Source organism: Symphalangus syndactylus, chromosome 21 (assembly GCF_028878055.3).
Source record: "Symphalangus syndactylus isolate Jambi chromosome 21, NHGRI_mSymSyn1-v2.1_pri, whole genome shotgun sequence".
Taxonomy (NCBI): Eukaryota; Metazoa; Chordata; class Mammalia; order Primates; family Hylobatidae; genus Symphalangus; species Symphalangus syndactylus.
Genome location: NC_072443.2, coordinates 60,552,497 through 60,574,256, shown reverse-complemented (window position 1 = coordinate 60,574,256; position 21,760 = coordinate 60,552,497). Strand labels below are relative to the sequence as shown.

Here is a 21,760-nt window from a genome sequence, read left to right as displayed (position 1 = left end):
TAATAAATTCTCTTTGTTCTGTTTTTCCTTTTTAAGCTGGTTGAATTGAGTGTTGTAACTGATATGAAAGTTAGCTCTAGAAGAAGCTAAATAGTTGATATAGAATGAATTCCATAGCCTGACACACAAAGATCCCTTCTGAACTGAAACTACTGCCTTGCCAGACTCATCTCCTGACACCCTAGCCCACTGCATACCAGCCACATGGAAGTGCTGGCCTTTCCCCAAAACATTCTTTTTCTCAGCATTGGGCAGGCATCTGTATATACTATTTCCAATCTTTTGGGACCCTCTCTTCTACTCTCTCAGAGAGCCATAGTATGTACCAAAGCCCATCCTTGCTTAGCTTCTGTTGAACCTTGACACTTGGGTTTTTTGCAGCTTAGATATAACTTCCAGCAGAATCAGAAAATCTTTCCCAGAACCCAAAAGCTGCACAAACTTTATCTCCTGCATAGCTCTATGGCATCAGACTTATTCCAGGCTTTAACACATATCACAGTGATACATAATTACTTATTCACTCTATCAGTACACACAAACTTATGTTCATTTGTATATGTCTAATGGTGATTCCTGGCAAAATATATCAAATATTTGTTGAATAAATGGATGTCAAATACCGGTAGCTAGAAAGGGACATATTTGGGTCTAGAACTGGTGAGTTCTAAGAAGTTAGCATTTTACCTACACTTTTTCCTATTCATGCATTTAGAAATGCCCCCAAAGTATATTAGGTACAATAAAACTCAACATTACTGAATTTCTTCCTTTTCCCTTGACCAGTTTTCTGATTTTGGAAAGAGGTCCTGAAGATGGAGGAAGGTCTGAGAATAGGTGAACAGCATGCTGAAGCTACTCCCTTCTGGCAGGTAGGCACCTGTGGCTCCCACTCTGGTCAGAATCACCTTCCTGAACAGAGAGGACTGCATTTCCCAGTCTCCCTTGCAGAGAGTTATATGGGTGGCCAATGGGCCACCAGACAGACACACACCTCCAGGATACTTGGAAGTTCAGTATGAGCCCTACAGGGAGGTGTCCGCAAAGAGACAGCAGAGCTTTGGCCAAGCATGATGAGAAAGATGGAGAGCTCTTCCAAGGGCAGTTCAGGAAGAAGTCTCAACATCACTTGTGCCAAGTGACATGAATGTCAGGAGTGGGGTTTCATTCAGAACATTTCATACGATGGTTGGGCATTTCTCTTAACCACATGTTCTTGGTTACAGAGATCTCAGCTTGATTCCTGGTCCTCCAGAAAATTTGGTAAGCTACTTAATTCTCTGTGGTAATTTTCTTTCTGCTCAATCAGCATAAGTAGATTTTATGATCTGCAAGAACTCGGACTTCCTAATTACTTTTCACAAAATGATCTTAGCCTTACCACCCACAGAGTCAATCTGTGAAGTATCAGTATCTTCTCTGAAATAATCATGTTTTTGGGGATAGGAAAGCCAGTTTAGGGAAGTGCACCAATCCCCAGTGATTAATGTCAAGTAGAAAAACTATGTTAATAAGATGCTACAGTACAGATCCCCAACGCCAGTTCAACATCAAGAAAGAGATTCATAAAAATCTGTTATTTCTGGTATATATTTTACTCATGAAAAGATTTTTCCCCCTAAATTATTATAAAGAATGCTTCCTGTTTTATTTATTTTTTGAAGGAACTATTTTGAAATCAACATTAGTGAGTAAATAAATAGATGAGGAGATTTATACTATGAGGGGTGAAGCATTAAATTACATCTGAGTTAACATGAATGGATAGAGAATGTCAACATTATTCAGAGCTTGCAGGCATTCATCTCACTTCCGAGGGAATGCAGGCAAATGCATATTTATGTCTTCTTTGAGCAGTCTAGATTATTTAAGTTTGTCTAATTTGGGGCTTCCTTTTACCTCTGAACATATGCTATTTATCTTAAGACCCTGATAGCAGCCCTTTGTTTAAGAATTAATGCCTAAATAGCAGTCTTTATGTAGCTTCAAATTAAAAATATGCACTTATCTACTTAATTTAGTTTTATGCTTCAGTGAATTTCAAATACATCCTGTCTTGTTTATTACATCATTGCAGGAGGATTTTTTAAGCCTAATTGTTTTAATGTTAGATATTTAATCAACTATCATCTGACTTTTATTCTAACTGAGAAGGACTGAGGAGGGGGCACCGATCAAGAAAGTGAGCTTGGTTTGGCTATTTGGAAGTAAATACTTAAGTTTAGTGTAACTAATGACTATCTAGGATTCCTAGGCCCTTGTTGCATAACGCAAGGGTTTATATATGCCCATTTTCCGTAGTTCACAACATCACGGGAAGAATTGCAAGAGGTAGAGTGCCTTAGGTATCAGCTAGACTGGCCTCTTTTCATAGATTAGTGTCTTCAATACCAGAGGACAGGGAAACAGTTCATCTCACTAAAGTCACTCCGTAGGCAGGTACCATGTTCTTTTTGCCCTGTGTGATGACTTCTGAGGACAGATGCACTTTCCACATCTTTCTGTCTCCAAAATCTGCATTCTTTTCCTTCCAGAATCATGACCACCACCTCTGCTCTCATATCCCTTCCTATTTCTTCTCAAATACTGCATAAAAGAATGAGGAAGCTACTGACCTCACCCATCTGGAACTGGGTGTCATTAATAGACCATTGCTCAGGTTTGGGGCTTGGTTTGTCCCCCAAGGGCAGGAATTTTTATCAGTTTTTTTTTCTCTGCCATATTCCCAGCACCTAGAAGTGTGTTTATTACCTAGTAGATACTGAATGAATGGCTGAATTATTAAATGAATAAATTAGTGAGTGAATAAATTTTAAACATGAATGAAGTCATTCATGTATTTAAACCCCAATCCCCAATGTGACTGTATTTGGAGATAGGAACTTGAAGGAGGTGATTCAGGCTAAACAGTTCATCAGGGTGCGGGCCTAACCCAACAGGGACTGTTGTCCTTATAAGGAGAATAAGAAGATACCAGGAGTATATGCACATAGAGGAAAGGCCTTGTGAAGACACAGCAAGAAGAGAGCCATTTACAAGCCAGGAGAAAGAAAACCATCATCAGAAACCAACCATGCCAACATGGTGCCCTTGGACTTTCCTGCCCCAAGAATTGTAAGAAAATAAATTTCCATTATTTGTGACAGACAGTCTGTGGTATTCTGTTATGGCAGCCTGAGCAGACTAACACAAAGGCCTCTCATGTCTCTTATGCTAACATCCAAACTCCTTAATTTGACGCACAAGCCCCTACATAGTTTGGCCCTCCATCTCCTGTAAGACCTCATAAAATAATCCCCCTCACTCTCGCCTACCAGAAACACTCATGCTCTTCCATTCTCTTGTGAGCTCCTGATTTTGCTGTCTGGGTCAAATTCCCCCATTACAGGTCTTCAGCACTAGATATTCATCCCTTTGTATTGAACAGGATGATAAATGGATTAATGCTCATTTCACCCACTGATGTGCAAGCTGTATGAGAACAGGCATGCGTTGTCTTCTGCTATTACTGTATCTCACACCTATCCAGTACTGGACATGATGTTTCTACTCTAATATTTGCAGGATGAATAAATAAATAAGTATATTAAGTTAGTTGAATCAAAGGAGAACAGTTGACTAATTACAGCATAGGATTAGGAATATAAATTGTCATACTAAAGATTATTGACAAAAATTCAGAAGTCTGGCAAACCTAAGTGTCATAGAGAATAAAGATACATAGGATACACTCACATTCCTGGCAAGTGTATCAGCTGATACAACCACTTTGTAATTGCCTCAGTTTTATCCTTTAAAGTAGTGTTTCTGAGCCAGGTGTGATTTGTGTACCTTCTGCCCCAGGATATTTGGCAATGTCTGGAGTCATTTTTGGTTGCCACAACTCAGAGGTGGTACTATCAGCACCAAGTGTATAGAGACCAGCCATTCAGCTGAACATGCTATGCTGCACACAACAGCCCCCAGGACAAAGAATTATCTGTCCCAAATTTCAGCAGCGCCAAGTTTGAGAAACCTTGTACTAAACTAGACTAGTTACATATCTTATGGCATGGCAACTGCATGCCTAAATAATTACCCAGCACATGCTTGCACATTTACAAGAGGAGACACTACAAATGTTTATACAAGCACTGCTCACAAGAGAAAAGGCTAGAAATAAGGCAAACACCTCTGAACGGCAGACTAAATTATGGTGTATTCACCCAATAGAATATTATGTAGCAGTCAAAACAAATGAATGAGTGATATACAACAAGCTGGATGAATCTTAGCTACATAATATTGACTGAATAAATTTATATACCTTGTTTAATAAAGTTAAAAGCAATTACAATCAAAGAATACTTTATAATAGTGCATATAGAATTATTAAAGCTATTAAAAAATAAGGCAAAAAACTGACAAGCGTAAGATTCAGGGTAGTGATATTTTAGGTTGGGAATAATAAAAGGATGTAGTGGGGTAAGAGACTGAGGTTAATGTAGGTTAAGTTGTTAGCTTTTGTTTAGGGTGGTGAGTTTGTAGGTGCTTAATCATTTTTAAAAAGCAATAAATGAGTAGATAAATGAATGAATGCAGGCCATGTATAGACCTAATGGTACAAGTGTGTTGTGAGCCAATTTTTAAGATTAAACAAATTACATGCAACTGCGGACCAATTTAAAAGCAAAAAGTTTTTTCACATAGATGGCAGTTTTCATAGAATGGTATAAAAGACTGCCTTGCTATGTAAAGGACTTTGTTTTAAATTGGTCCTCCACCTGTGATGTCATTTCAAAAAGAATACCTGCTTCTAAGAGAAAACTCAGAAAACCCTAAATGAGCAGTTATTAAATATTTTAAGAGGGATGTTGCAATATCATAAGATCTATGACATGAAAAATGAACGAGATACTGCATAAAGGAAACCCTTCTCAGGAAGGTCCGCATATCGAAGAAGAGAGCAACATTAGATTCCCATGAAATGACTCATGCATGGTATAAATCCAAAAGCCAATATCAAGAAGGAAAAGGGAAGAAGATATTATAAGGTGCTTCTGCCCCAGTCATAACATGGAAGTAAAAAAGAGATGGAAAGAGCCAGATGTATACATACAGTCAAATCTGCCATAGTGCAATGCTTCAAAATACTGACAGACAAACGCACTAGAAGCCAGCTAGCCTGCCTACCTTTCTCTCTTGTCTTTCGAAAGTTATTAGGGTCAAAGCCTGTGCCAGGGAAGTGAGAAAGGTGGTGCTCCAAAAGATTTGGAAGACTGGCTCCAAGAAGGAAGACTATGTAAAGAAAATAGAGGAGAGGATCACAGCAGCCAAGTTTCTCACTGTTGAAGGAGGGAGTTACAAACAGAAAAAACTAGAATGAACACTGTGTTGTTAGATTGGAACTGAATAATATTAACTCATGGTTTGACAGATTAGAAAGACAGAGAAATATAGACGTTAATGTGGGTATTCACACACATATCCACGTATAAATTCTGTCCACCATGAGAACCTGATAGCAATAAGCATATCTTACACTTATATCTTGGTTTATAAAAACAATTATTTGCTAAAAAGAACCGGCATTTCTTAGATAGGGTTAATTCTAGACCTGGAACAGGAAAAGTACACAAAGAACCTGAAATGTCTTGCTGTGACAGAGTGTAAGGATGTGTTCAAAGAATGGTGGAGTCATGTTAGACACTGGATCTAACAAAGTGATGCCCGTTGACCAAATCTGGGACAATCCGAGCATCAAAGTAAATTATAGTAATGGTTTATAATCCACTGAAAATAAAATTGGAATCCATGAGTCTATATGGATATAAGAAAGTTAATACATTAAAAAACTAAGGGAAAAAACCAACTACCTCAGAGTAGAATTCTAACTAATGTAGAAATGAATGCCAGTGGTAGTTAGTAAAAAGTTGATGGGTAACAGGGTATTTATATAGTCTCAATATATTTTCCCAAACACAGTCAGTTCTCTGGATCCCTAGGTTCCACATCTGTGTATTCGACCGACCACAAGTTGAAAATATTCAGGAAAAAAATGGAGGGTTGCATTTGTACTAAACACATACAAACTTTTAAAATATTGTCATTATTCCCTAAGCAATACAATGTGACTATTTTATATAGCCTTGACATATTAGGTATTACAAGTAATCTAGATATGATTTAAAGTATATAGGAAGATGTGTACAGCTTATAAGCCAGGAGTGTCCAAACTTTGGGCTTTCCTGGGCCATATTGGAAGAATAATTGTCTTGGGCCACATATAAAATATATTAACACTAATGATAACTGATGAGCTAAAAAATTTCAAAAAATTGCAAAAAAAATCAATGTTTTCAGAAAGTGTATGAATTTGTGTTGGGATGCATTCAAAGCCATCCTGGGCCACTGGTTGGACAAGCTTCTTATGAGAAAACTCTCCACTATTTTATGTTAGGGAATTGAGTATCAGTGGATTTTGGTATTCACAGGTGGTCCTGGAGCCAATCACCCAAGGTTGCTGAAGAATGATTGTATTTATTAAATACATAAGGGAAAAAACATTATAGTAAAGAAACCTGGCAAACACCACCTTAAGTGATTAGAGTGAACATCACTATTGATGAGTCACATTGAAATCATGCACTCCCTGATAAGATGCAAGAAGAATGTGGAGTCATTTGTATGATATTCCTGCCAAACAGGCATAGCCTGAATTCAAACATGAAATAAACATCAGATAAACTTGAAGGAATTTCTTTAAAAAATAACTCTCCTACACTCTTCAAAAAGTTTCAAGGAAAGACTAGGAACAGTTCCAAATTGAAAGAGCCTAAAATAATATAAAACTGTGGGCCAGATGTGACTTTTATTTATTCCTTTGTCCATAAAAGACATTACTGGGATATTTGGCAAAACTTGAATGGCTGTTAGTAATGTAGTAATGTTGATTTCTTGATTTTGATGGTAATTCTATGATTATTCTATAAATAAAGAGAATGTTCATGGAGAATATGGGCTGAAATATTCAACATATTCCAGGAAACATCACATGTAGCTTATTCTCAGATGGTTCAAAAAATGTTTGTGGTTTTTTCATTTTTCTCTTAAATTGCACTTACTTCAAAAGATAAAGATTCACAAAGCCTATCACTTTTGTAGAAATAAATCCATGGAACTTGAAAGAAAACAATGTTTAAGCAGTAAATTTGTGATATGTGGATATTTAAGAACAGGGTACTTGTAATGAAGATGCATGGGGTGGTGGGAGAACAAATGACAAAAAATAGATTGTTTAAGAAATCTGTATTAGTCTGTTTTCACACTGCTATAAATGACCTGAGACTGGGTCATTTATAAAGAAAAGAGGTTTAATTGACTCACAGTTCCGCTTGGCTAGGGGGACTTCCTGAAACTTACAATCGTGGCAGAAGGCAAAGGAGAAGCAAGCATCTTCTTACACGGTGGCAGGAGAGAGAGAAAGCAAGCGGGGAAGTGCCACACTTTGAAACTATCAGATCTCATGAGAAGTTATTCACTATCATGATAACAGCAAGAGGCAAATCCATCCCCATCATCTAATCACCTCCCACGAGGTCCCTCCCTCAACATGTGGGGGATTACAATTCGAGATGAGATTTGGGTGGAAACATAAAACCAAACCATATCAAAGTCTCTTCACAAAATAGCAACAGGAAATTGTGTGGAGCCTGGGTATAGGGAGGAAGTTATTGAATCATGCCTTTCATCCTGTTTTAAGCTGATAGAGGGAGATGTCATTAAATTGCCTTGAGTTTATTTACACAACAAAATGAAAGTGCCAATAGTAACCTATGAAAAATGCCAGAACTCAGGGTTGGTTATATATGACTAGTTGAGGGGTTTTGTAATCACAAATGTCTAAGTCTAATGCTCAAACACAGCAAGATAATTTATTAATTAGAAAGAGTGTGGAAAAATAGTGGTGAAATAGACAAACAGTCCATTTTTATTTTTACACCTAATTGTTCTCCCTTCATAGAGTTTACTTTAAAAGAATTTGTTAACAATGCTGAGAGCTGTTATTTCTATCTGTAAACAGCTTTGGGATAGGTCATTCGTATACAGTTTGGAAAGGAAAAACTGGGTACGGTGACTCATACCTGTAATGCTGGTACTTTGGGAGGCCGAGGAGCGGAGATCTCTTGAGTTCAGAAGTTCAAGACCATCCTGGGAAACATGGCAAAACCCCGTCTCTACTAAAAATACAAAAATTAGCTGGGTGTGGTGGTGCACACCTGTATTCCCAGCTACTCAGGAACACTGAGGTGGGAAAATGGTTTGAACCCAGGAGGTACAGGTGAGATAGTACCACTGCACCCCAGCCTGGGTAACAGTCTGACTTCATCTCATAAAAAAAAAATTAAAAAAAAAAAAGAAAAAATTGGGAAGGAGAAAGATGAGATGGGGGTTAGGCCAAGGTGGTGAACTAGAAGCAGTTATGTATGCCACTCTCACAGAGAAGAAATAAGAGAGCTGGTGAACATTGACCCTTCAGGCCAGGCATCTGAGAAACTACATCGGGTTCCATCAAGGCAGCAGGGGAACAGAGAGAGCAGAGAGGAGTGAGGCTGGAAACCAGCTTGTATTAGTTTATTGCAGAGCTGGGAGGACCTCTCAAAAGCAGGAAAGGGTGAGTGAATGAGAGATCCCCACTCTCCACAGGGACCTGTCTGGGAACCTCTCCTGGGAATGACAGATTCCCCCTATCCCTCCTGCAGCCTTCCTTCCAGACTAGGGTAGAGAGCCATGCAACTGGACATTCTGTGGGGGCAACTCTTAAGTTCAAGGAAATCTCTACGACCTTTGGGCCCTAGAGTAGACCAGCACTGGCAACATAGCCTCACTAGAGTCTGCAATCATAGTGCTTGGGAACAATAGGATTGCTCCACCCCATACCCTTACAAGAAAGGATTGGTGCCAGCTTCCAGCCCAGCTGTCCTAATTTGGCCTGAACTCAGCTGGCAGCCACAGGCTTCTGTTGTCCCAGGAAGTTCCTGGGTGGCAGGGTAGGAGACCCCTACACACTGGTAGCCAGGCAGGCAAAACTTGCTAGAACTTCTAGCCTAATGGTACTGCTGCTGTGTGGATTCTGCCAGATGATACATTTCTCCAGTGGCTCTGAGAAATGCTCAGATAGCAGGGTGGGTGACGCCACCTACCCCTGCCACTGGTAGCCAAGGAGGCAATGTCTGCTAGAGCTCCCAGCCTAGTGGTCCCAATTTTATGTGAACTCAACAGGTGGGTGCAGCCTCTTGTGTCCCAAGAAGCAACTGGACGGCAGGGAGGGCAACCCCCAACCACCTCTGCTGCTGATAGCCAGGCAAGCTACAACTGCTAGAGCTTCCATAATTCTACTTCTGCCTGAACTCTGGGCAGGCACAACCCTGTATTCCCTGGAAAGCACTTGAACAGCAGATTAGCACTGACCTGGCAAGGATATAGCCCATCTACCAACTGTGGTCCCTAACCTGAGGGAGCCCTGTGGACCAGAACAACCCCCCTCCCACCAAAACAAACAAACAAAAAAACAAAAAACAGAAAACAGTGGCATGGAGACAGTAATCAAAGAGGACTCCTCCAAGACCCGGGAACAGACTAGAATTGAAGCCAGTTGACTGAACCCACCTTATATCATAATCAAACCCCCAAGGGCACCAAAGAAGATAAAAGCAAGAAGATCCATTCAAAGGAAAGCAATTTCAAAGACTGAGGGAACATCAGCCCTACACAGATAAGAATAAACCAGCACAAGAGCTCTGGCAACTCAAATAGCCAGAGTGTCTTTTGACCTCCAAATTATTGTACTACTTCACCAAAAATGGTTCTTACTCAGGCTGAAATGGCTGAAATGTCAGAAATAGAATTCAGAATATGAATAGGAATAAAGATCAACATTCTGGAGAAAATCAAAACCCAATGCAAGGAATCTAGGGAATACAACAAAACAATGCAAAAGATAAAAGATGAAATAGTCATTTTAAGAACAAAATGAAACAGATCTGACAGAGCTGAAAAACTCACTTAAGAATTGCATAATACAACTGCAATGTTAACAACAGAACCAACCAATCTGAGGAAAGAATCTTAGAGCTTAAAGATTGGTTCTCTGAAGTAACTCAGACAAAAATAAAAAATATAGAATGAATAAATCCTCCAAGAAATATGGGATTAGGTGAAGAGACCAAATCTATGACACATTGGCATCCCTGAAAGAGAGAGAAAGCAAACAACTTGCAAAACTTATTTGAGGATATCATCCCCCAAAATTTCCCCAACCTTGCTAGAGAAGCCAACACTCAAATCTAGAAAATACAAAGAATCCCTGTGTGGTACTATATAAGGTAACCATCCCCAAGACATATAGTAATCAGATTCTCTAAGTCGAAATGAAAGAAAAAATGTTAAAGGCAGCTAGAGACAAGGGGCATGTCATCTACAAAAGAAACTTAATCAGGCTAATGTGGACCTTTCAGCAAAAACCCTATAAGCCAGAAGAGATTGGGGCCTATATTCAGCATTATTAAGGAAAAGAAATTCCAACCAAGAATTTCATATTTAGCCAAACTAAGCTTCAAAAGCAAAGAAATATGATCCCTTTCAGCCAAGCATATTGAATTTGTTACCACTAGACTGTCTTTACAAGAGATCTTAAAGGGAGTGCTAAATATGGAAAGGAAAGGTGATTATCCGCCACCACAAAAACACACTTAAGTACATAGACCATTGATACTATAAAGTAACCACACAATCAATTCTGCAGAATAACCAGCTAACAACACAATGACAGGATCACACCTGTACAATATTAACTTTGAATGTAAATGGGTTAAATGTTCCAATTAAAAGGCACATAATGGAAAGTTGGATAAAGAAGCAAGACACAACCATATGCTGTCTACAAGAAACCCATCTCACCTGCAACAACAGCCATAGGCTCAAAGTAAAGGGATGGAGAAAAATCTACCAAGCAAATGAAAAACAGAAAAAAACAGGTTTCTAATTTTAAACCAATAACAATCAATAAAGCCAAAGAAGGGCATTACATAATGGTAAAGGGTTCCATTCAACAAGAAGATCTAACTATCCTAAATATATATGCACCAACACAGTAGCACCCTGATTCATAAACTTCTTAGGGACCCACAAAGAGACTTAGGTAATCAATCAATAATAGTGGGAGACTTCAACACCCAACTGACAGTATTAGTTTTCTGCCATGATGATCTAACAAAGATATCCAGGACCTGAACTTGATATTTGATCAAATGAGCCCAACAGACATCTACAGACATCTCCATCCCCAAACAACAGAACATATACATTCATCTCATTTTCACATGGCACATACTCTAAAATTGACAACACAATCAGCCATAAAACAATCCTCAGCAAATTTTTAAAAAGTGAAATCAAACCATCTACACTGTTGGACCATAGCACAATAAAATAGAAATAAATAATAAATGATTAAAAACCATACAATTACATGAAAATTAAACAAGTTGCACCAGAATGACATTTAGGTAAACAGTGAAATTAAGGCAGAAATCAAGAAGCTTTTTGAAACTAATGAGAAAAAATGAACAATATACGAGAATCTCTGGGCCACAGCTAAAGCCATGTTAAAAGGGTTGTTCACAGCAGTAAATGCTCACATAATAAAATTAGAATGATCTCAAATTGACAACCTAACATCACACCTAGAGGAACTAAAGAAACAAGAGTAAACCAACCCCAAAGCCAGCAGCAGAAAATAACCAAAAACAGAGTTGATCTGAAGGAAATTGAGATGTGAAAAACCATAAAAAGATCAATGAAAGAATTTCTATGTATTTTTGAAAGAATACATAAGATTGGCAGACTGCTAGCTAGACTAATAAAGAAAAAAAGAAGATCCAAATAAACACAATCAGAAGTGACAGAGGGGACATTACCACTGACCACATAGAAATTAAAAAAATAAAAAACCCTAAGAGACTACTATGAATACCTCTATGCATACAAACTAGAAAACCTAGAAGAAATGGATAAATTCCTGGAAACATACAACCTCCCAAGATTGAACCAGGAAGAAATGAATCCCCAAACAGACTAATAATGAGTTTCAAAATTGAGTCAGTAATAGAAAGCCTACCAATAATAAAAAGCCCAGGACCAGATGAAATTACAGCCAAATTCCACCAGCTGTACAAAGCAAAGCTGATACTAGATTTACTAAAACTATTCCAAAATTGAAAAGGAGGGATTCCTCCCTAACCAATTCTATGAGGACAGCATCATCCTGACCCCAATACCTGGCAGAGACACAAAAACAAAAAAGAAAACTTTAGGCCAATATCCTTGATTAACACAAATGCAAAAATCCTCAGTGAAATACTAGCAAACCAAATTCAGCAGCACCTCAAAAAGCTATTCCACCACAGTCAAGTAGGTTTTAACCCTGGGAGGCAAGTTTGGTTCAACACACACAAATCAATAAATATGACTCATCATATAAACAGAAAAAAAGGACATGATCATCTCAACAGATGGATAAAAGGCCTTTGATAAAATTCAAAGTGTTAAAAATACTCAACAAACTAGGCATTGAAGGAACATATCTCAAAATAACAAGAGCTGTCTATGATAAACCCACAGCCAACGTCATGCTAAATGGGTAAAAACTCACAGCAGTCCCCTTGAGAACCAGAACAAGACAAGAATGCCCACTCTCCTCACTCCTGTTCAACATAGTACTGGAACTTCTGGCCAAAACAATAAGGCAAGAGAAAAATAAAAGGCATCCAAATAAGAAGAGAGGAAGGCAAACTACTTGTTTGTAGATAATATGATTTTATACCTAGAAAACCCCATAGTCTCTGCCCAAAAGCTCCTTGATCTAACAACTTCAGCAAAGTTCAAGGATACAAAAAAAATCTATGTACAAAAAATAATAGCATTCCCATGCAACAACATTCAACCTGAAAGCCAAATGAAAAGCAAAATCCCATTCACTGTAGCCACAAAAATAATACCTAGAAATGCAGCTAACTAACTAAGGAAGTGAAAGATCTCTCTAACAAGAATTACAAAACACTTCAAAGAAATCAAAGATGACACAAACAAGTGAAAAAACAATTCATGCTTATGGATAGGAAAAATCAAAATTGTTAAAATGGCCATATTTCCCTAAGAAATTTAAAGATTTAATACTATTTCTATCAAACTACAAATGACTTTCCTCACAGAACTATTTTAAGTAACTAACACAGCCATTGTGGAAAGCAATGTTGCAATTTCTCAAAGAACTTAGAATTACCATTTGACCCAATAATCCTATTGTTGGGTATATACCCCAAGAGATATAAATAATTCTACCATAAACATACATCCAAGTGTATGTTCACTGCAGCACTGTTCACAATAGCAAAGACATGGAATCAACCTAAATGCCCATCAGTGGTAGACTAGATTAAAAAAAAAAAATGTGGTACATATACATCAAGGAATACTACACAGCCATAAAAAAAGAATGAGATCATGTCCTTTTCAGCAACATGGATGGAGCTGTAGGCCATTTTCCTAAGTGAATTAACACAGGGAAAGAAAACCAAATACCACATGCTTTACTTACAAGTGGGAACTAAACATTCAGTACACATGGACACAAATAAGGGAACAACAGACACTGTGCCTAGTGTATAGGAAGAGGGTAAGGAAAACCTACCTATTGGATACTATGCTTATTACTGGGGTGATGACATGCTCTGTACACCAAATCCTGACAACACATAATTCACCTATATAACAAACCTGCACATGTACCCTGAAACTAAATGTTAAAAAATAAAATAAGATGAGGTTATATGCCTGCCTCTGCTATGATCACTCAGAAAACTCTGGGAATGCTTTTCCATCTGACAAACAAAACTGAAGGGTAAACATACTTTATATTTATTAAAATTCTATTCTAGGCCAGACATATTCTGTGAATTATCTTGGTTAGTTCTTTCAACAGCGATTAAAAGTAGATATTCTGCTCCTCCTCCTTGTTAAAATGAGAAAAAGAGGAGAGAGTGGTAGATAGGAAGCAGGACAAACTTGCAGCTCCTAGTCAGAGGGACAGAGCAGCATGTGGAGACCCACATTGCAAACTTTTCTCCAAGAACTATCACAGGAACATACCAGGAAAGCTGAGAGAATCCACAGATGCGTTGAAGGCAGTTGATTGCCACTGCAGCCTCCATGGGCAGCCGAGGAACTGTGAGTCAGCTTGCTTTCTCAGCTGGGAGGCTTGTAGCCTGGGGCAAGTTCTCAGCCCTGCTCATCAGCTGCCTAGAAATAAACTCAGTGCTTTTGGGTGGGGTGGGGTCATGGTGGGAGTGAAACTGGCCTTTCAGGCCATGGGTTGAGTGGGAGGTGGGTGAGGTCTGTGGCTGCCAGCTTTCCCCCATTTCCCTGGCAACCTGTGTGACGCGGAACAGACAGCCATAATCCCCCAAGGAACATAACTGCACTGGCCTGTGAACCACACCCCAAACTGCCACAGCAGCCATTGCAAGCCCTGCCCAACAGAGACTGAGCTCAGACATGCCTAACCCTGCTCCCACCTGATGGTCTTTCTCTACTAACCGTGGTAGCCAGAATACAAAGAACATAATCTTTTGGGAGCTCCATGACCCTGCCCACTGCCTGAGAAACCTGAATACTTATCCAATGGTGACCCTAGGGCAGGCTTGTATCCTTCTTATACAATCGCAGCTGATGTGCTCTTGAAAGTGCTACCTCCTTCCTGGAGGCCAGCCAACCCAAAACCAATACACATAAAAATACAAAAAACCAACACATACAAAAATACAACCAAGGACTCTCACAGAGTCCACTTCATTCTCTTGCTACCTCCACCAGAGTAGGTGTTGGTATCCAAAGCTGAGAGACCTGAAGATGAATCACATCAAAAGACTCTTTAGATACTCCCCAGTACCAGCCCAAAGCCCAGTAGCTCCACTGGGTGGCTAGATCCAGAAGAGAACTAACAATCACTGCAATTTGGCTCTCAGGAAGCCCCATCCCTAGGGCAAAGGAGAGAGCACCAGGTCAAGGGAGCACCCCCATGGGACACAAGAATCTGAACAACAGCCCTTGAGTTCCAGATCTTCTCTCTGACATAATCTACCCAAATGAGAAGGAACCAGAAAAACAATTATGGTAATATGAAAAAAACAAGGTTCTTTAACATCCCCAAAGGATCACACTAGCTCACTAGCAATGGATCCAAACCAAGACAAAATCTCTGAATTGCCAGAAAAAGAATTCAGAAGGTTGATTATTAAGCCAATCAAGGAGGCACCAGAGAAAGGTGAAGTCCAACTTTAAGAAATCAAAAAAATGATACAGGATGTGAATGGAAAAATCTCCAGTGAAATAGACAGCATAAATGAAAAACAATTACAACTTTTGGAAATCAAGGACACACTTAGAGAAATGCAAAATGCACTGGAAAGTCTCAGCAATAGAATTGAACGAGTAGAAGAGATAATTTCAGAGCGCGAAGACAAAGCTTTTAATTAACCCATCATGACAAAGAAAAAAGAATTTTGAAAAAAGAATTTTAAAAAATTAACAAAGCCTCCAAAAAATTTGGGATTATGTCAAACAACCAAACCTAAGAACAATTGATGTTCCCAAGGGAGAAGGGAAATTTAAAAGTTTGGAAAACATATTTGAGGGAATAATCGAGAAAAACTCTGGTCTTGCTAGAGGTCTAGACATTCAAATACAAGAAGCTCAAAGAACACCTGGGAAATTTATACCAAAAAGATCACCTAAGAACATAGTCATCAGGTTATCTAAAGTCAAGCTGTGAGGCAAAAGCATCAGGTAGCCTACAAAGTAAAACCTATCAAATTAACAGCAGATTTCTCAGCAGAAACCATACAAGCGAGAAAGGATTGGGGTCCTATCTTTAGCCTCCATATTATCAGCCAAGAATTTTGTACTCAGCAAAACTAAGCTTCATAAATGAAGGAAAGATACAGTCTTTATCAAACATGCTAAGAGAAATTGCCACTACCAAGCCAACACTATAAGAATGGCTAAAAGGAACTGTAAATCTTGAAACAAATCCTTGAAATAAACCAAAATAGAATATCCTTTAAATATAAATCTCACAGGCCCTATAATACAATAAAACAATGAAAAAAAAAAACCAAGGTATTAAGGCAACAAACAGCTTGATGAATAGAACAGTACCTCATATCTCAATACTAACATTAAACGTAAATGGCCTAAATGCTCTGCTTAAAAGATACAGAATGGCAGAATGGATAAGAACTCACCAACCAGGTATCTGCTGTCTTCAAGAGACTCACCTGACACATAAGGACTCACATAAACTTAAGGTAAAGACTTGGAAAAAGTTATTCCATGAAAATGGACACTAAAAGTGAGCAGGAGTAGCTATTCTTATATCAGACAAACATTAAGGCAGAAGCAGTTTTAAAAGACAAAGAGGTACATTATATAATGATAAAAGAATTTGACTAACTGCAAAATATCACAATTCTAAATATATACATACCTAACACTGGAACTCCCAAATTTATAAAACAATTACTACTATACCTAAGAAATGAGATGAACAGCAACACAATAATAGGACTCCACTGACAGCACCTGGACAGGTCATCAAGACAGAAAGTCAATAAACAGTGGAAACTGTACTCTAGAACAAATAAACTTAAGAAATATTTACATAACATTCTACCCAACTACTACAGAATATACATTCTATTCATCAGCTCATGGAACATTCTCCAAGATAAACCATATGAGAGGTCACAAATCAAGCCTCAACACATTTAAGAAAATGAAAATTATATTGAGAACTCTCAGACCACAGTGAAATAAAACTGTAAATAAACTCCAAAACAAACCCTCAAAACCAGGCAAATACATGGATATTAAATAACCTGATCCTGAGTGATCATTGGGTCAACAATGAAATCAAGATGGAAATTTAAAAATTCTTTGAACTGAACGATAACAGTGACACAACCTATCAAAACCTCTGGGATACAGCAAAAGTGCTGCTAAGAGGAAAGTTCATAGCATTAAATGCCTACATCAAAAAGTATGAAAGAGCACACAGTCTAAGGTCACACCTCAAGGAGCTAAAGAAACAAGAAAAAAATAAAAACAGCAGAAGAAAATAAACAACCAAGATCAGAGCAGAACTAAATGAAATTGAAACAAAAAGAAAACAATACAAAACATAAATGAAATAAAAAGCTGGTTCTTTGAAAAGATAAAATAAAATTGATAGATTTATAGCAAGATTAACCAAGAAGAGAGAAGACTAAAATAAGCTCAATTAGAAACCAAAAGTGAAATATTAACATAACTGATATCACAGAAATATAAAAGATCATTCAAAGCTACTATGAATACCTTTGCACACATAGACTAGAAAACCTAGAGGGGATGGGTAAATTCCTGGAAATACACAACCCTCCTTGATTAAACCAGGAAGCAATAGAAAGTCTGAACAGACCAACAAGCAGTGAGGCTGAAATGGTAGTTAAGTTACCAACAACAAAAAATTCAGGACCAGATGGATTCACAGCTGAATTCTATCAGACAGTCAAAGAAAAATTGGTACCAGTCCTATTGACACTATTCAAAAAGAGAAAGAGGGAATCCTCCCTACATCATTCTATGAAACCAGCATCACCCTAATATCAAAACCAGGAAAGGACATATCATAAAAAAGAATACTATAGACTAATATCCGTGGTGAACATAGATGCAAAAATTCTCAACCAAATGCTAGCTAACCAAATCCAACAGCATATCAAAAAAGATAATCCACCATGATCAAGTGGGTTTCATACCAGGGATGCAAGGATGGTTTTACAACTGAATGTCAAATGTCAAACACAATTAAAAACAAAAATCACATGTCACAATAGACACAGGAAAAGCATTTGACAAAATCCAGCATTCCTTTATGAATAAAACCCTCAGCAAAATCAGCATAGAAAGGACATACCTTAAGGTAACAAAAGCCATCTATCACAAACCAACAAACAGCCAACATTACATTGAAAGGGACAAAGTTGAAAGCATTCCCCATGAGAACTGGAACAAGACAAGGATGCCCACTTTCACCACTTCTATTCAACATAGTGCTGGAAGTCCTAGCCAGAGCAATTAGACAAGACAAAGAAATAAAGGGCATCCAAAAAAAAAAAAAAAGTGGGAATATACTTAACCAAGGAGGTGAAAGACCTCTACAAGGAAAACTACAAAATACTGCTGAAAGAAAACATAGATGATGGCCAGGAATGGTGGCTCATGCTTGTAATCCCAGCACTTTGGGAGGCTCAGGCAGGTGGGTCACCTGAGGTCAGGAATTAGAGGTGAGCCTGGCCAACATGGTGAAATCCTGTCTCTAATAAAAATACAAAAATTAGCTGGGTGTGGTGGCACACACCTGTAATCCCAGCTACTGAGGAGGCTGAGGCAGGAGAATCGCTTGAACCCAGGAGGTGGAGGTTGCAGTGAGACGAGATCGTGCCACTGCACTCCAGCCTGGGTGACAGAGTGAGACTCCATCTCAAAAAAAACAAAAAAGAAAACATAGATGACACAAATGGAAACACATCTCATGCTCATGAATGGCTAGCATCAATATGCTTGTGGCAGTATGCCACAAGCAATCTACAAATTCAATGCAATTCCCATCAAAATACCACCATCATTCTTCACAGAACTAGAAAAAAAATCCTAAAATTCATATGGAACCAATAATAAGCCCACATAGCCAAAGCAAGACTAAGCAAAAAGAACACATTTGGAGGCATTACATTATCCAACTTCAAACTATAAGGACATAGTCACCAAGCCAGCATGGTACTGGTATGAAAAAAGGCATATGGATCAATGGAACAGAATACAGAACCCAGAAATTAATGCCAAATACTTACAGTCAACTGTTCTTCCACAAAGCAAAAAACACAAAGTGGGGAAAGGACACCCTGTTCAACAAATGGTGCTGGGATAATTGGCAAGCCACACGTAGAAGAATGAAACTGCATCCACATCTCTCACCCTATACAAAGGTCAACTCAAGATGAATCAAAGACTTAAATCTAAGACTTGAAACCATAACAATTCTAGAAGATAACATCAGAAAAATCCCTTCTAGACATTCACTTAGGCAAAGACTTCATGACCAAGAACCCAAAGCAAATGCAACAAAACAAAGATAAATAAATGGGAGTTGATTAAATTAAAAAGCTTCTACACAGAAAAATAAATAATCAGCAAAGTAAGCAGACAACCCACAGAGTGGAAGAAAATCTTTGCATCCAACAAAGGACTAATATCCAGAATCTACAGGAACTTATATCAGCAAGAAAAAAAAAAATCCATCAAAAAGTGGGCTAAGGACATGAATAGATAATTCTCAAAAGAAAATAAACAAATGGCCAAGAAACATATGAAAAATGCTTAACATCACTAATTATCAGGGAAATGCAAATCAAAACCCTAATGCAATACCACTGCACTCCTGAAAGAATGGCCATAGTCAAAAAATGAAAAAATAATAGATATTGGCAGGTATATGATGAAAAGGGAACACTTTTACATGGTTGGTGAGAACATAAACTGGTACAACCACTATGGAAAACAGCATGGAGATTCCTTAAAGAGCTAAAAGTAGATATACTATTTGATCCAGTAATCCCAATCTTGGGTATCTACCCAGAAGAAAAGAAGTCATTGTGCGAAGAACTTGCACATGCATATATATAGCAGTGCAATTTGCAATTGCAAAAATATGAAACCATTCCAAATGTCCATCAATCAACAGGTGGATAAAGAAAATGTAGTATATGCATACCATGGAATACTACTTAGCAACATAAAGGAATGAAATAATGGCATTTGCAGCAATCTGGGTGGAATTGGAGACCATCATTCTAAGTGTAGTAACTCAGGAATGGAAAACCAAACATCGTATGTTCTCACTCATAAGTGGGAGCTAAGCTATGAAGATGCAAAGGCATAAGAATGATACAATGGACTTTGGGGACTCAGGGGGAAGGTGGGAGGGGGTTAGGAATAAAGGACCACACCCTGGGTACAATGTATACTGCTCAGGTGATGGGTGCACCAAAATTTCAGAAATCACCACTAAAGAACTTATTCATGTAACCAAACCCCAGCTGTTCCCCCAAAAATCTATTGAAATAAAAATAAATAAATGAGAAAAAGAAGTCTGAGAGGTTAAGTGACTCTTGTCCAGAGACAGAGTTGAAATGGGAATAGACAGGTATGGTTAGTTTTAACCATAATCTCATCTAATACCCACATATAAACCCTGCGACCTCTGAGTAATCGTGTCACTCAGAATGGCCTAGATATCAACATCCCCATATTATAGAAAAGAAAACTAGCTCAGATGCATGCATACCTTAGAGCCCTGTTTTTTTTTTTTTTTTTTTCACCTAAACAGTCTCCTTTACTCATGTCATTTCTAAATATCACCTTCATCATATAATTAACAATAACAGGCCAGGCACAGTGGCTCACACATGTAATCCCAGCACTTTGGGAGGCCGAGGCGGGTGGATCATGAGGTCAGGAGATTGAGCCCATCCTGGCGAACACTGTGAAACCCCGTCTCTACTAAAAATACAAAAAAAATTAGCTGGGCCTGGTGGCGGGTACCTGTAGTCCCAGCTACTGGGGAGGCTGAGGCAAGAGAATGGCATGAACCTGGGGGGCGGAGCTTGCAGTGAGCAGAACTGCGCAATTGCACTCCAGCCTGGGCAACAGAGCGAGACTCTGTCTCAAAAAAAAAAAAATAGTAGTTGCAACATGAATATTTAGAAAGCAGTTTATCATTTACAAATGCTTTTATGCCTACTTAATTTCCATCTTCTCAATGGCCAATGAGAAAGGTTTTCTCCTTCCAATTTTATAGATGTGGACACTGAAGTTCAGTGTACTTAAGAGCTTAAATCAAACAAGAACAATTGAGACTGAAATCAGAACCAGAAGCAGTCGATAATGTTACAGAGAAAAATAATAGTTTAATTTATTATTAAATTAAGTCTTGTAGTACAGGTCCAGTGGAATAGGCAAGAGGCTAGGTTTAAAACAGAAGCTGCATGGTAATGCTGAGTTGTCAGGCATGAACAATGACTGACCAGTGGTTTGAGATTTAAATGCTTAGCTGGACCTCAGGTGAGACAGATATCAGAGATGCAGGCACAGCTAGAAGATCTGTTGCCAATAAATATGCTTAGCAGATACTGTGTTCTGGGCTCTGCAATTGCCATGGGCTTCTCGGATTCTGTTTATCTCTTAATTCTGCCTCAAGCTTGTCAAGTCATGAGCCTCCTTGCAGAGGACCAGAAATGACAGAAAACTACTTCTGGACCTACTCCCATGGACTCGTCCTTATCCCTATCCACTGTTGGAGAGCACCAGAAAATACTCTACCTCGATATAATGCTGCTTAGACAAGAGCAACACCATGTTCAAACACACCAGGCACATGTTCTGTAGCTGACACATGCAGCTCAGGACCATCTGCCATGATGGCTTTTAGCCTGCTAAGAAGATAGTCAGCTACTTCCCTCACAGCAAAAGAGCCAAAAATGAGCTTCTAGAGTCTTTGACTAAATCTAATAACTTGTCTCCTGATCTTTTTAAACAAAAAGTACTGAGTTGTATTATGTTAAAC

The 21,760-nt window shown here is 38.5% G+C and overlaps 1 long non-coding RNA gene across 2 annotated transcripts in view; it reads right to left on the bottom strand.

Moving 5' to 3' along the window:
- The window catches only part of LOC129471619 (uncharacterized), a 273,569-nt gene extending 259,173 nt beyond the window's left edge, over positions 1-14,396 (bottom strand). For both annotated transcript variants that reach the window (XR_010118650.1, XR_010118651.1), the window contains exon 1: positions 14,188-14,396. This is a non-coding gene — a long non-coding RNA (uncharacterized lncRNA). The remainder of the gene's footprint in view (positions 1-14,187) is intronic.
- Between the last annotated feature and the right edge of the window lie 7,364 nt (positions 14,397-21,760).